This window comes from Nesoenas mayeri (assembly GCF_963082525.1).
Source record: "Nesoenas mayeri genome assembly, chromosome: 2".
In the NCBI taxonomy this organism is placed as follows: Eukaryota; Metazoa; Chordata; class Aves; order Columbiformes; family Columbidae; genus Nesoenas; species Nesoenas mayeri.
Window position 1 is genome coordinate 136,630,033 of NC_137543.1, and position 14,829 is coordinate 136,644,861.

At 42.3% G+C, this 14,829-nt stretch overlaps 1 protein-coding gene across 1 annotated transcript in view; it reads left to right on the plus strand.

Annotated features, from left to right (window-relative positions):
- Window positions 1-366: 366 nt before the first annotated feature.
- The window catches only part of ICA1 (islet cell autoantigen 1), a gene marked incomplete at its 3' end in the record, with an annotated part of 74,196 nt that continues 59,733 nt past the window's right edge, over window positions 367-14,829 (plus strand). Inside the window, exon 1 of the mRNA XM_080339175.1 lies at window positions 367-538. The remainder of the gene's footprint in view (window positions 539-14,829) is intronic.

The following is a 14,829-nucleotide window of genomic DNA, read 5'->3' on the forward strand; positions in this document are numbered from 1 at the left end:
TGACTTGAGCTCAAAAGCAAGACTCTCCTGATCCCCTTCAATATTGACACCTGCCTGCTATGTTACAGGGCTTTTTTCTCTAAGTTTCCACTTCCTTGTTAAGGCAGCCAAAACGTTTTAGTATTTCCTTGATGCTCCTCGTGGGACACCTGCAGTCCCCAGCAGGCTGGGGCTGAGGAGAAGAGCCTGGGGTTCTGACCGAAGCGGTGAGGGGAGCCCCGAAGGGGCAGAAGCCGGAGAGACCTTCCTGCCGCCTTCCCCTCAGGCCTCTCTCCAAGTGCGGCCGGGAAGGAGAAGGAAACGCGGTCCCGGCCGAGGCCAACGCCAGGAAACCGGCGGCCCCGGTTGGCTCGGACCTGGCAGCCACCGCCCTCCCGCCTCGGGGGCTGGGCGGGCGGCGGCGGCTCCGCCCCGCTGCGGGGGCCGCCCGCGCCGGCAGAGGCGGCTCCGTTCGCTGCTGTGACGCCGGCGGCGCTGGAACACCTGGCGGGGCGGTGGCGGCGCCTCCGGCTCAGCCCTCCCCTCCGCCGCGGGCGAGGTGAGTGCGGGATGGGGGGACCTGCTGTGCTCAGTGCCGGAGCCTGCCGAGGAAAACGGGCTCTGCCAGCAGCTGCTGCGGCCGGTGTCGGGCAGCCCTGGGTGGGCGCCGCCTCCCCCGCCGGCTGCCCGCCCGCCCGCCTCTTGGGGGGAAGGAGGCGGCGCGGCGGCCGGGCCTGAGGCGCTGGTGCCCGTTAGGGCTTGGCGGCGGGTGCCGCCGGGGTCGGACCTGTCCGGGAGTGAAATTTCCGAGGCACAAGATGGCATCTCCTCCTCCTTTTTGCCTGGTGTTCCCCCTCCCGCCGTGCGATTATCTCGCCATGATTATTGCATTTATCCGTTTCTGCCTCCCTTCCTCCCGCACATCCTCCCTGGCGCTCTGCCCGCTGGAAGCGGGGAGGATGGGGCGGGAAACGGCCGCTTGTCCTCAGCGGTTCCGGCTCCGGGCTGAGGTGCGGGGTGTCCGGCTGCCGTGTGTGTCGGCAGCGGCCCTGGTTTTACCTGAGGGCTCGGGGCCGGCCGCGGGGTAGGGTTGCCGGTGGCGAGACAATGTCCGTCATCAAAGCAGGCAGCGAGGCGTTAACAGCTAGTGAAATTGGAATTAAAAACCAAATAAAGACCAAAAACTTCTAATTTAAACTTAGATTTTGTGAAAGGTTGATCTTGATAATCAGATTTGATCTGCATCCATCCACCTGGCTCATGAATGTTGTTTACCTGTTCTAGTCGTTTAAGAAGAAGGGAAAAAAGTACTTAAAACGTCAGGTCAGTTTCTAATGAGCAGAAGGGGTGAAGGGCACCGTGCTCTCTTATTCACTGCGTGCATGTTCAGCACCAAATGTAAATAAGTCTCCTGTTCCACACCGGTTTGTGTAGTGCTGATAGCCTCAAGGTCCTGCATGGACTCCGTTAAAACAGTAATTCGCTTTTGCATCAGTTATGATTTATAAATGCAAAACTGAATTGGGTAATCTCACAGGTACATCCTTTAACCTCCCACCCTCAGGTTACGTTGTGTGGCTATTTTAGAAGCTTGGTATTGGAGTTGTTTGTTTGTTTATGATATTTTGCCCCTGTCTGTAAGCCTTGCTTTAAAGCAGTGTGACCGTTTATTAATTTATTTCCAGGAAGTACCTCTTTATTAGTTTTTTTCCCTCCTCTCATGTTTCATTCTTTTATTGTCTTTCTTTCAATTTCTGGATGGGTTTTATTTAATTTGGGTCTCAAAAAGCAGCTGTGGCTCTTGTTCCAGATCAGACTTCTTGGAAGTAAACTGTTCTCATGTTTTGGTCTAGCAAGGCTGTTGTTGCAAAGAAAAAAAACATGTTCAAACACTCTTCCAAAGTTGGCCAGAAAAAAAAAAAAACAAAGGCAGGGTGGGTTTTGGAGTCTTCAGTGCAGACTGTGTTTTGTTATGGTCTTTCATCTGATTTTCTTGGTATTCTTCTCTTTTTCCACTTTGTCCATCAAGGGTTCCCAAGGAGGGAGTGGAAGTACCACTTGACAGTGCTCTCTGCTTCGCACTGATATAGGAGTTGCATTTCTTAGCAGTATGTAGCTTGATGTCCAGAAGCATCTCTTTTAGACGTGAGCAATGTTTTATACTGCTTTGAGTAAGGTAGCCTATTGGTTTAATCTGAGTACCTTTATGATTTAAGGTTTGTGGTAATACCACTGAAGAAGGAATTTAGTATAAAGCCACAGAGGTCTTTTGTGTAGCAAACTGCCATAACTGGTATAACCAGTCACATTTCTTCCCATGGCAAGCTCTACTGGAAGGTGATGTGGCAGCTAAATGCTACCAGACCTTGGTCTAAATGAGTTTCTGAAGTTTCTTTACTATCAAAATGTCATGGATGAAACATTGTTATTTCCAAAAAGGTTCGAACAGCAGTATACTCAAGAGTTAGATGCTTGTAACTGGAATTTGCTGCCTTCTTAATGGAGAAAGAATTAAGTGCTTTTTAGGTAATGGTGATTTCTTCAATTGTGTTTGTGGGAGCTGAGATTCAAATATGCACGTTACTGAAGGTTTGCAGGTTCAAGATGATCAGTTATGACTGTATGGAAGGGGGAAGGTTTCTTGAGTATTTTTCTTTCACAGATCATATTATTGTGATGTGGATGGAATAACAAAGCACAAAATAAAATTCCTGTTGGACCTTACTACAGGGCTGGGGTTTCTTCCCATTAGCAGAATTTCAAGCCCACCCAGCTTGCCTGTTCTTCTCTGTTATCCATACTCTACAGGGCTAGTAAATTGCACTGATGAATTCCCAACTAACCTTATCTGGAAGAAAAGAATAATAACAGCTCTTTTCACTCTTAAACTGGTGTTGAAAGCTGTTGGTACAATTTGGCAGAAAAAAAGTGCTAATATCTCAGCTAAACTAAAAGGCAAGAGATGTCCTCAAAGACTCTTTTTAATACTTATTTCAAAATCTCCTTCAACAGTGTTGCTCTGAAGTAGTTGATTCTTCAAGATATTTTGCCCCTTCTCAACCATAAAATCACTCTAAAGACAAAATTATGCCACGTGATGGAGAAGCATTAAAAATACAAAAGCCCTGAGAGTGAAGAATGTTAAACAAAGAACCAAGCAGTCAAGAACAGCGGAAACATTTTGATCTTTTACTTGTTGCTGGTAACAATAGTCTCACAGCAGTTTTTCCTGTGGCTATTGTTAGCCATGGCAAACCAAGGGACATTTTAACTGTTTATGCAATCACTTGCATCAACCTTGGGAACTGTCTGTTCCGAGTCACTGAAACAGTACTCGGGTCCATCTTGCGAGTAGCTTCGTAGGGATCACTGCTGCTCTAGGAACAGTCGGCTGGGGTGCCAGGATCTGAGAAGAGCAATATAAGAGCTGAGTGGACTGTGCATCCATCAAGAATATACAGCCTGTATTGATTGTGCTGTTTACTCAAAGGGTGGTGAAAGAGGATCACCCTGTTTTGTTGTTGCTGTGCATGGTAAAAATCTTTCGTTAACCAAATCTCTTATCCGTGGATGTGAAATGATCTCCTGAGGGAATCTAGAGAAAATTATTTTCCTCTGTTCCCTCCCCTGGTATTGTTTCCCTCAGGTATAACAGCATTGCTTCCTGGCTTGTGTGTGGATGAAAAGGGAGGAGGGAGGCAGAAACTTGAGAGCGGTGACTGTGTCAGCAAATAGGTTGTGCAAATAAGAGAGCCATTGCTTTGAACTTCTAGAAGATATTTGTTCATGTTTATTATAGTATACATGTGAAAAGAGTTTCATGATTGTTTGGGGTTTTTTGTACTTCCACTGATTTTTCTCATAGGTTATACAAAGGGAAGGTTTCCTAAGATTAAGACTCTAGACTGTTTATGGGTAGAATGTGTCACAAAACTCATCTTCATATTGTCTTTTGTAGTCTATGCACAGCAGGTGTTCCATATGGCATCTTCTTCAATAATATTTGGCTACTAAGTTTAAAAATACTGTTTTTTAAACTAAGAGAACAAATGTGTACTGCAAAACAATTTGATAGTCATTTCAGAGAACTGAAGCAAGTGTGCATTTAGAATGAGATTAAATACTAGATTGCATATATCCACAGCTTTGCTCATTTGCAGAGTAAGGTTAGACCTGTCACTCAATTATTTATATTCAAATTATTCTTCCATAAAACACACATAGCAGTTACAATACTTACCTGGTTCTTTCCTAAGGACACTTGCTCAGTCTTCTTCAGAAGTGTAAGTGGAACACTAGAAGTCAAGTAAAAGACATTATGTGAGGGCAAACTGATACGCTGTGCTGTTCTTATAATATTTCACAGTAAGCAGCTGAAAAAATCAGTATAAAAATAATTTAAAATTAATTTTATGTGTAATTAAATATCTGTGTATTTATGTAAAGGATGAAGTTCCCCATGAAAGTTAATATACCTGGGAAGGGCTATTGTTTGCTTATCAGTCTTCCAATGGTGAATCCATGAGCATTTATTTGAACTATTTTGTTCTGAGACTACATGTACTATGTCTTGACAACATGTGCCATTCTTATTGGTGGTTTTGAGATAAAGCACTGTTCTTAGGAATTTGTCATTCAACTGTTTAAAAGCAAAGCAAAACAAAACAAAAGAACAGCTCCAAATGTCATTTCAATACATGTTATGATCTAGAAAGGAGATCACTTGCACCTGTAAGTCTGGCTTTGGAACAATATGACAGACATAATCTCAAATAGACATTAAGTTGCTTTTTAGAGAGGAATACTAACAGTTGACTTGGTCCTTGCACTTCGTGGGAGCAAAACCAGGTTTTAAAATACATGGTGATATAATGCCAAATTTCCACTTCTTCATGTTGACTACAACTTACCTCTAACCGCTCAAGTACTGAAAACCAGTACAGTCCAGATAGATTGATACTCTTCAGTTCTAGGTATACGTGAGTAATAAATTTCCAATGTGCAAATTTGCTCTGTTTATCTGCCACTGTCTTCTTTTAACTTATACATATCAGAGTTGGGAACAGAAAAATATGAAGACTAAATGACAGCATAACAGGACCCTGGATATCATTCCCTGTTTAGACTACACCAGGAAATTAAGTAGAATAATTTCCTGTGTTAATTGTGTATTCTGAAACATTAGAAGCATGATAATTGTCTTTGGAATAAAATAACTTAATAGTAGCTCTCTGCAGTAGCTATTGGTCATTACCCTGCACAGAGAATATTAAAAGACAGTGTAAAATTCAGTGAAAGGCAGGTCATTATATACTTAATGTCAATAATGCTACTACTCATTTTGTTGCACGTAGTGATTGCAAACAAGTGCCTAGTTAGTGCACAAATGACAGAAAGAAGACCCAAACCATCCAGATTTCCTCATACCTTGTGCGTGGTTTCTAAATGTGCAAGTCCTTATTTACACATTCTTAATCATTTAAGATACCTGCTTTTATTACTGTGGTTTGTTCTCCACACAATTTACCGGCTTGGTAAAGAAGGGAAAGGGAGTGTTACATTGGTTCAAACTACTTCTTGGAAAACAGACTCAAATTTCTCTGATATTTCAGTTATTTTGAATACGTTTGGGGTTTTTCTGCATGTCATTTTAATTTTGGTTTTAATTTTTTTTAATCCTTTGAAGGATCAAGACAAATAAATAAATGGAATGGAATAAATGAACTTTTTGCTGGGCAGTCTCATTAACCTCAATAGAAATGAAAAAAAATGGGAAGAAATTGTATCTAGAAATGTTAGTTCCAGTAGTGCTTGCAGTAAAAAAAAGTTGGTTCCAGTGATCCTATGGGATGTGGCTGTGTTCCAAGCACACAATGTGTTACTCAGTATACTGCTGAATCTTTTTTCCCTAGTGGTTCAACAGACCACCGTGAAATCCCAGTTCTAAGAGAAGTGGAGTAGAAAAGTGCTCTTTTTGCATGATTTAGCCATGTAGTTCAGGTTTTTCTTGCAGAAACCATTGTTTCTGTGTGCTGAGAGCACTGTGGTGAGGCTCTGGTTCAGGTGCTCAGACTTGGTCTTTGGAAGTTCTATTCACTATCTGTACAGGGGCTTAGTATCAAGAGGCTTATGTGGTAATTTAGGCACCTCAGTTAGATAATTGGGGTCAAACAGCACAAATTTACTTTCCCATGAGCACCTCCCAGGTGTATGAATATAGCAGGAGTCTCTCTGTATAACAGATGTTGTTTCACCCCGTGCTTCTTTTAAGAACGTATGAAACTTCTTTCTAAATGTCAGCTCCTAAAATAGGTTGAAAGAGTAATTCTGTTGATACAGGTCCCTTATAAGATTACAGTATTTCTTCTGCTGAGAAGCTGTGGATAATCTGCAAGATATACGCTTCACAGGATAAGTAGGAAAGCTGTGGATTTGTCTGAGACAAAGGAATAGACAAAAAGTCGGAGTGGATGGAAGGAACTGCTAATGCAGCAGTTGCAGACCAGTCCTGCGAACTTTTTGAATTAATAAACAACTGCAGTAGTGAGTAGTCTAGCAGAATGAAAATACTCCTGGATTTAAAGCTAAGTGTGGATGATTCTGCAGGATTAAAACATCAATGATGAGCTATAAGAGCTTTAGAGGAAAAATTAAACCTTGTCATTTGTCATCTTGATATAACTTCAGCTCTAGATTCATTTTAGTTGAATTACAGTGGTAGCCATTCATGTAGTGAAGACTAGGAGTACTTGTAAATCTGTGTGTAATCTTGATGCTAAATACCTATATAGACCCAGACTTTTCACTCTTTTCTTGCATCAATATGCATAATTCAGATCAATTGGCTGCTTTGTTCTCTTTTGCTTCAGAAAGTCAAAGTGAAACATGAAGCTTCTGGTCTGCATGCTTGTAGACAGACACCAGAGAAGACAGAACTGTGTCCTGCCTCATCTTCATCTTGCAGTGCGATGGCTTCTTGCTGTGGAGGCCCATTTACTTGATTCAGTTTGATCACAGCTTCCAGGGAGCAGACTAGGGGAGACAGGTTGTCAGCCAAGAGCTGTTGGAGGCACAGATGGCATCAGTTCCCTCACCTAAGCACATTTTCTTCCCTTCAGAGTGTTTTACATAAATGAAACTATCACTCTTAACTTTTTCAGATAGAACTCCTTAAAATCCTTCTTATTTTACCTAGTAGCACTTTACTGCATTAAAACTTTATTGGAAAATTATTAATTTTATATAAAACTGTTATATTAAGTAAATCAACTGCAATGCATGATTCTGCCATATTTGAAGATATCAATTGCAGGATTTTTAGGGTACGGAGAGTCTGTTAGGATTTGAAGAACCACAGACATATTAGTTGCTTTGAAAGGCCAGTAGACTGAGAGGACAGTGCTATCAGTGAAAGTCCAGATTCTTCTGTGTCTTTTTTGATAAGCGTATGACATTCACATAAGGGTTCCTGAACTCTGCTCTGCCTCTCATTCAGCTCCCTTTTGTTGTTTCTGGATGTGTCTCAAAAGGATGTGTTGTTCAATCTACTGTCTTCCTATATAACTATGCTATGTCATCTTTGGATGTTAAATTTCATCTGTAGATCAACATTTATAGCATTTTTACAAGGATTTCAGCTCATCTCCTGGTTCTGCGAAGTTGTGACTAGATCAACAATTTGTTTTAAGATACAGTCTTCTGAGTTGAAAAGATTCTTGTTTTCTGTCTCTGGTTGCTTCCTGATTTCTTCTGGATCAGTTTACTAAGCTAAGAGCATGGCAAGAGCTGTATAACCAGTGCTCAGCCAAGGAGAAATATTTGCATTAGGGGAAAAGATATATGTATAGAGATAGATAGATAGGTAGATAATTTTTTTTTTTTAATTGTTTTCCTCATAACCTAGGAAAACATTAAGATCTGAACTTCACTTTGCCATATGACACTTTTCATATTTACACTCACTGGAAAAGAAAAATTATCTGAGTGATACCGATATACAGAATTGTTTATTATCAATTTAGCTGTTGGAGAGAAGGCACTCATACCATCTCTCTAATGAATCATCTTCAGATACTATTCATATAAAGTTGTTTAGCTCTTAGGAAATCAGGCAACTTAGGCAGAAACAAAAAATTATAATATAATAAAGCTAAAAAAGAGAAGCAAGCATCTCCAGATGTTATACAGAGCATGAGCTGGAAGGTAAGCCTAGGTTATGACGGACTTTAAGTCACTCAAAACACCATGAAAGCATTTTCCTTTTTACAAATAAAAATGTAGATAGTATATTCAAATGGCCTTTGAAAATATAGAGAATTAGAGAATTTTTCCGGAAGAATGGAAATGCCATTTGCTAATGACAATGCCCTTCATCAAGTTGCATTCCAGCATCATGGCTGATGAAATATCTCAGTAGGTAGACAGGGTAATGCAGTATGCTAGAAATATTTTGAAGTTCCGTGTGCATTCCAGCTATTTTGGCTTCCAGTGGAAATTATCTGTGGGTAAACAGCCTACAATGCAGGTCAGCTCTGCCACAGGCACAGAGGTGCCTTAGTTGGCTATTTTCAGGGCCATGTTGGTTCCATCACGTCTCATGAATGCAGCTGCGTCTGCAGCCAGGCTGGAGCTGGGAACAGTTTGGCTGTATTTCACAACACCCAGACCAACAGGCTATGCCAGTCCTCTCTGCTGTCAGCCTGCAAACAGGGAGGTTTGTGGAACATCATGCTGAGGCTTCTTGGAGGCTCCTCAGAGGTCCTGCTAGGGATTTTCAAGGTTTTGGAAGGGCTTGTGTACCCAGCTGGTTCTGTATTGGAATGGGTATTTCAGCACTGTGGCCCCCTGTGTTCTGAGCAGACTCATTAGGAATAGGGCCAGCTCAGGTTTAATGCTGAAACTGAGATGGCATCTGTCTGTCTCAAAACACCAGGAAGCACTTGCAAAATAACTGGAGCTGTGTGTGAACTTCTTCAGGAAACCTCATATCCAGCACTGTGCAGCAATAAACATGGATTTGTGTACAGTCAGCTGTATTGTAGCACTGCTTTCCCTAGCATGCAATACAGCACCTGGATTTCTCTGTATCTAGAGTATCCCTACCTTTTATTTGCCAAGATAAAAACTGTCTGTCACCAGGATCACAAGTATTTGTGTAAAGCTTTATCATCAGAGGTAATGGAAACTTTCTGCTACAAATGCTTTCCAATGGGGTGATGAATGCTATTTTTTTTCTTAATTAGTGTCAGTGTAATATTCTTTATTGATTTTTTTTGTTTGGTTGGTTGGTTGGTTGGTTGGTTAGTGTTTTTTTGTTTTGTTTTGTTTTAGTCTTAACACACCAGGAAGAAAAAAAGACCAAAAGGTCCCTTACATCAAGCAAATTAAGCTTGTTTTGTATATAAAACTGTGTGATAACATAGGTTAATTTTGACTGCAGTTTTCAGGGAAGGTATTGGTAGACTCTAGTTAGTGTCATCTGCTTCCATTGTAGTCATCTTTGGCAAGAGCAATTCTCTTGTTATTTCTGTTCAGGACATTTCTATCTTGTTCTTTGAAAGCAAAACAGAGTTCAAAACCTAAAGTAGTCAAAGGTTATGTGCTCAGTCCTGGGTTTCCCTCTGCAGCCTCAGGATCAGTGTTTTAGGGCTGCAGGGATTCTTCGTTACATTGTTATGAAGTGTTCCTTTTAAATCCTAGATACTTCCCTGGGCTGTTTCCAGTCTGCTTTTATTAGTATCTCTCACTTTTTGTGGCTACACTTAAGACTTTGGAATTTCTTTAAAAAAAACCTCACTGCTTTCAGCTATCCCAGATGTTTTTATTCATGTCCTTTGTTACAGCTGAACCAATATCTTACCCTCTTTGGTTCCTGGACTTGAACAGACAGCAACAACACATGAAGTTAGAGATTATAAAAATAAAGAAATTATGACCCTGTTAAGTGACTGCAGGGGCAATTTACATCGTACATGTAGCAATATCTGAAGAATGAAGACTGTTAACGTTAAGTTTCAGCTATGAATGAAACTAAACAATATGACTAAAAGCTGAAAATATTGTGGATAACTCTTAGAAAGAAAACATACTATACTTTTTTGTGTGTGTAGCCAGAGTGGTCATGGTGCGATGTTATTTTGCAATCCATTAATACCATTCTTGTGGAAAGCCTTCTGCATTAAACCAATGGTAGCAGCAAGCTTGCTGCTCTCCAATCTCATCTTCTTTTACATTGTACGAATTTTCACAGAATCACATAGATTGAAAGGGAGTGCTGGAGATTACATAGTCCAGCCTCCTGCTCAACCAGACCCAGTTAGAGCAGGTTGCTTGGGGCCATGTCCAGCACTTGCCTCACTGGGCAGCTTGTTCCAGTGCTTGTCCCCATCATGGTGAAAAATTTCCTGCCTGTATTGGAATTTCACATGTTCAAGCTTGTGTGTGACCACTTGTCCTTCCAGTGTGTGTCTTTGCAAAAAGAGTTTTCCTGTTTGCTCTGCATCTCTTACTGGGTAGTTGCAGAAGGCAATGACTCCTGTTAGCCTGGTGGTCTTATAGCTGAGCAAATATATTATGGGATCCAGACCCTGACTGGAGGACTCGCCCCAGTATGCCAGTGTTTTTCTTGGATGGAGAGCCCAAAAATGGACACTACTCCAGATGTGTCCCACAAGAAGCTGTAAGTATTCCATGGGACACCACAACAAAGGCATTGTCAAAATCAGGTTACAACATCCATTACTTGCCCCTCATTCACCAGAGGCAGTCATCTAATAGTATGATAGAAGGTGGTTGTGTTAGTCATGATTTGCCCTTAATAAATCCACACTGGCTCTTCCCACTTACCTTTTTGTCTTTCATGTGACTGGGAGTGGTTTCCAGGAGGGTTTTCTCCATGATTCTTCCAGTAACTGAGGGTGAAGTTGATGGGCTTGAAGTTTCCTGATCCTCCTTGTGATGTTTTTTGGAGGTGAATATGATGTTTGTCTTTCTCCAGTCATCAGCCACCTCTTTTGATCACCATAACCTTCAGTAGAACAGAGGAGACATAGTTGCAATGGCAAAAGCCTGCTCCCTGCGCACTCCAAGATCCATCCCATCTGGTCTCATGGACTTGAGTATGTCCAAATGGCTTAATGTGCAGGTACCTCAAATGGTACCTCTTAACTCAGTCTTTCTGTAATATGGTTAATTGCCTGCACCCACAGACCCTGATAGTAGTTTTGAAGAACTAGGGAGCCACAGGACAGACCTTCCAGTGAAAACAAAGGCAAAAATGTACATCTGCATTTCCATATTCTCTCCCATGCTGTAGATCTGTGTCTTCCTTAACCTACTTTTTGCTGCCACTGGTTTTTATAGAGAACTTCTTGTTACAGTTTGCATCCCCTGCTAGGTTCAACCCCAGTGTGCCTTTGGCTTTCCTAACTCCATCCCTCCATACTCAGGCAATGCTTTTGCATTCTCCTGAGTATCCTGTGCCTGCTTCCATCTACTACATGCATTAGTTTTGCATCTGAGTTCATTAAAATTAATCTGTCCTGGCCTTCTGCCACAGATGCTCAGCTTTCTGCCCATAGGAATGGGCTTTTCCTGTGCTTTGATGAAACTGGCCTCAAAGATCACACAGTTGTCCTGAGCATCTCCTGAAAACCCGGTTAAGGATATGACCTATCTAGTAAGACTGGATGTTTCTTGAAAATAAAATCCTAACATTACAAGCTAAAAAAAGATGTTTGCAATAGAACTCAGATACAACCGTGATAATTCCTATAATAGCACATAAACTACATCTAGCTCAAGTAAATATTCCTTTATTAAGTTCCTCTACCTTTGTTTCTGGTTTTAATATCTATGTTAATGTATACTGTTTCCATTTCAGTAGAGCTTAACTGTGATGCTGAAATATAAAATATGAATTAGTTTACAGTGCTGCTTGTTCCTACTGTTTAATTGCTACAGAATCACAGAATGTTAGGGATTGGAAGGGACCTCAAAAGATCATCTAGTCCAATCCCCCTGCCAGAGCAGGAACACCTAGATGAGGCTACACAGGAATGTGTCCAGGTGGGATTTGAATGTCCTGAGAGTAGGAGACTCCACAGTCCCCCTGGGCAGCCTGTTCCAGTGTTCTGTCACCCTCACTGAGAATTTGTTTCTTCTCAATTTTAAGTGGAACCTCTTGTGTTCCAGTTTGAACCCCTTACACCTTGTCCTACCATTGATTGTCACTGAGAAGAGCCTGGCTCCATCCTCGTGACACTCACCCTTGATATATTTGTAAACATTAATAAGGTCACCCCTCAGTCTCCTCTTCTCCAAGCTAAAGAGACCCAGCTCCCTCAGCCTTTCCTCATGAGGGAGATGCTCTACTCCCTTAATCATCTTCGTTGCCCTGCGCTGGACTCTCTCCAGCAGTTCCCTGTCCTTGAACTGAGGGACCCAGAACTGGACACAATATTTCAGGTGTAGTCTCACCAGGGCAGAGTAGAGCGGAAGGAGAATCTCTCTTGACCTACTAACCATCTCTCTTCTAATATACCCCAGGATGCCATCAGCCTTCCTGGCCACAAGGGCACAGTGCTGGCTCATGGTCATCCTGCTGTCCACCAGGACCCCCAGGTCTCTTTCCCTTACGCTGCTCTCTAATAGGTCATTCCCCAACTTATACTGGAACCTGGGGTTCTTCCTACCCAGATGCAATACTCTACACTTGCCTGTGTTATATTTCATTAAATTTTTCCCCGCCCAACTCTCCAGCCTGTCCAGGTCTCGCTGGATGGCAGCACAGCCTTCTGGCGTGTCAGCCACTCCTCCCAGCTTAGTGTCATCAGCAAACTTGCTGATAGTGCACTCTATTCCCTTGTCCAAATTGTTGATGAATATATTGAATAATATAGGCCCCAGTACTGACCCCTGAGGCACTCTGCTAGATACAGGCATCCAACTAGATTCCGCTCCATTGACCACGACTCTCTGGCTTCTTCCCTTCAGGCAGCTTGCAGTCCACCTCCCTACCCGATCATCCAGACCGCACTCCCTCAGTTTAGCTGTAAGGATGCTGTGGGAGATTGTGTCAAATGCCTTACTGAAGTGAAGGTAGACCACATCCACTGCCCTGCCATCATCTATCCACCTGTTATGTCCTCATACAAGTCAGTGAGGTTGGTCAACCACGACTTTCCCCTGGTGAAGCCATGGTGAAGCCATGCAGTCTCCCTGGCATGGTTTTTATCTGCATCACCTAGAACTTTGGGACCTTTCTCTTTCCTGGCATGTTTTGGGTGATACCACATGCCAGAAGCCGTTTCCAGTAGACAGTGTAGGTAAGACTCCACTTCGGTTTCCTTCCACGCTAATTGACCATGCAACACTATCCCAGCAGGTCTTGTAGCCTCAAATACCATCATGTCATACAGCAGGACAGGGAATACATGCCCTCATTTTCATGTTGTGAAAACACTGTCCTAACAGCTGTGATATAGTCCTCCCTTTGAATTAAAAACTCCCTACAAATAGTATCTTAAGGGCATAGGGGTAGGACTTTGAGGAGCATAACTAAGAAGATCCCAGAGTCAAAATATAAGGTCAGATGTTTAGGAAGAAAGAGCATGAGCTATGTTTGCAAATGAGAACTGTTTCACCATGGCCCCAATACATACATGCATACATACATACATACATGCATGCATACATACATCCATATATATATGTGTGTGTGTGTGTATATATGTATATGTATATATAACGTTTTTAAGGACATTGGTTTCCAGGAGAGTCGGGTGGATGTGTGCAGTGTGTAAGGTCAGTGCCTTAGACTTGTTCCCCATGTGGGTCATTTACACTTTGTTCCACATAATACGCATGTTATTCCATCTAGATAGACTGTTTGCTTCCTGTCAAACCAAGCGTGCTGCTGAATAACTGAGTCATGGATGTGCATACAAGCTAAATCCTGTGTTCTTATCTCACTTGCACACACCCACAGTTGACTTAAGGAGGACCACTATTAAAACAGTGAAGTCAAGTATAAAGGTATTAGAAAAATTGAGTTAATATTGCCTGTGCCTTATGGCTCTGGAAACCATAGCAAAGCCATGACTGATGCTGTCCATTCTGTTTATTGTCTGACCCAATGGTGCTGTAACACAAACAATCTGAAACAGTTCTTTCTTCCTCTGTGGTGTTTAGCTGTTGGCCTTTACATTTAAACTCTGCTCTGCAGACAGAGTTATGAATTTTCTCATGGTCTCTCCTTATGAGCATTTCACAAAAAGTCCAATCTGGGAAAATTTCCTGCTCTGATATAATCTTGCAGCATCTCATGGAACTTTGCCAGGAAGTTTCACAGGTACTGACAGCAGAGAGGTTAGAATTGGAAACCTGGGTTTTGGCTCCATTTGCCTCCAAATGGAAGTGCACGTGCTTCACAGCTGGAGGAAGCACTCAGGTTGTTTGCATTCCCTTGTTCGGGTTCCTGCAATCTGTTCAGCCCCTTTGCTGCTCGAGTGCTAACCATGCTGTCTGTACACAGCACTGTGCTAGATATGTTTCCAGTGTCACATCCACCCTTTGCAGCCCCTTTTCTCTCTCACCCAGCTTAGTGCCAAAGTTCAGTTTCAACACCATTAGCTGCTGAGCTGCTTTTTCCATTACTGTTTCCTCAATCAGCTTCATATCTTGGTGCAGCCTGTCAGTGTGTTCTTTCTGTGCCTGGTCTCATCAAAGGCCATTTCCTGGCAGCACCATCTGATGAGCTTCTTTTTGGTCTTGTCTATGATCACGCTGCAGTGTCTCCGTTTGCATGCTGGCTGTGTACTGGAGAACAGAGTCCTCTCTGAAAGCAGCAGA